Source organism: Penaeus monodon, chromosome 33, assembly GCF_015228065.2.
Source record: "Penaeus monodon isolate SGIC_2016 chromosome 33, NSTDA_Pmon_1, whole genome shotgun sequence".
In the NCBI taxonomy this organism is placed as follows: Eukaryota; Metazoa; Arthropoda; class Malacostraca; order Decapoda; family Penaeidae; genus Penaeus; species Penaeus monodon.
Window position 1 is genome coordinate 14,482,043 of NC_051418.1, and position 753 is coordinate 14,482,795.

At 36.9% G+C, this 753-nt stretch overlaps 1 protein-coding gene across 1 annotated transcript in view; it reads left to right on the top strand.

Moving 5' to 3' along the window:
• LOC119594058 (sex determination protein fruitless-like) overlaps window positions 1-753 on the top strand; it is a 63,112-nt gene that overhangs the window by 25,645 nt on the left and 36,714 nt on the right. The window lies entirely within an intron of this gene.

Consider the following 753-nt stretch of genomic DNA (forward strand, 5'->3'; position numbering starts at 1 on the left):
AGCTTTAAATGGTCACTGCATGGCTTGTGTCAGCAACATGGGCACCCCCTCTCTCCTTTTGCTTTCAAGGGTCTATTGTAACACCTTAAGCGTGTCTAGCATGAACAAACCTCTTACTGTCTTTTTATCTTCTTGAGTGCCTTATTTAACTGAATGTTCTTTAGCCAAAAGTATACACTTCAACTCTTGCAATTCCAATTTTCTTCCAATTGGTTTCACTTGTTTTCTTTTTAAAAAAAAGCACCCTTCCTTCTTACTCGCATCTAACTCAAATTTGGATAATTCTAGTACCCTCCACCAGTTAATTTGCCTCTCTCAAACCTAATACTTCTTTGATTATCTCTCATGAAAACAAATCCCAATAGAAAGGCAATTTTCTCTTCTATTTAAGGAGGCCCTAGGATGGGCACTAGTCCAATCATGTGAAACTCCAGATAGGTTCTATTTCAGAGCAAGTGAGAAGTGAATAACTTGTTTGTTCAAACTCTTGTCACTCACAGCTTGAGAGTCATTTTAGGTTGAGCATTTATACTGTGAGGCTTTTATTTGACAGGACTTCTTTACAGCTTTCAACCCTTAGAAGGCAAGTGATATTGAGAAAGACAGAGCTAAAGAAAAAGGCAAAAAATTACTTTTGATCCAGAATGCATAGTATTGGCTTTCATATAGAGTTGTGGTTCTCAATCTGTGCATTGCAACATATTTATGTGTTGAATGCAATGGCTTTGCTATTCCAATCAAATAAAAGTTTCC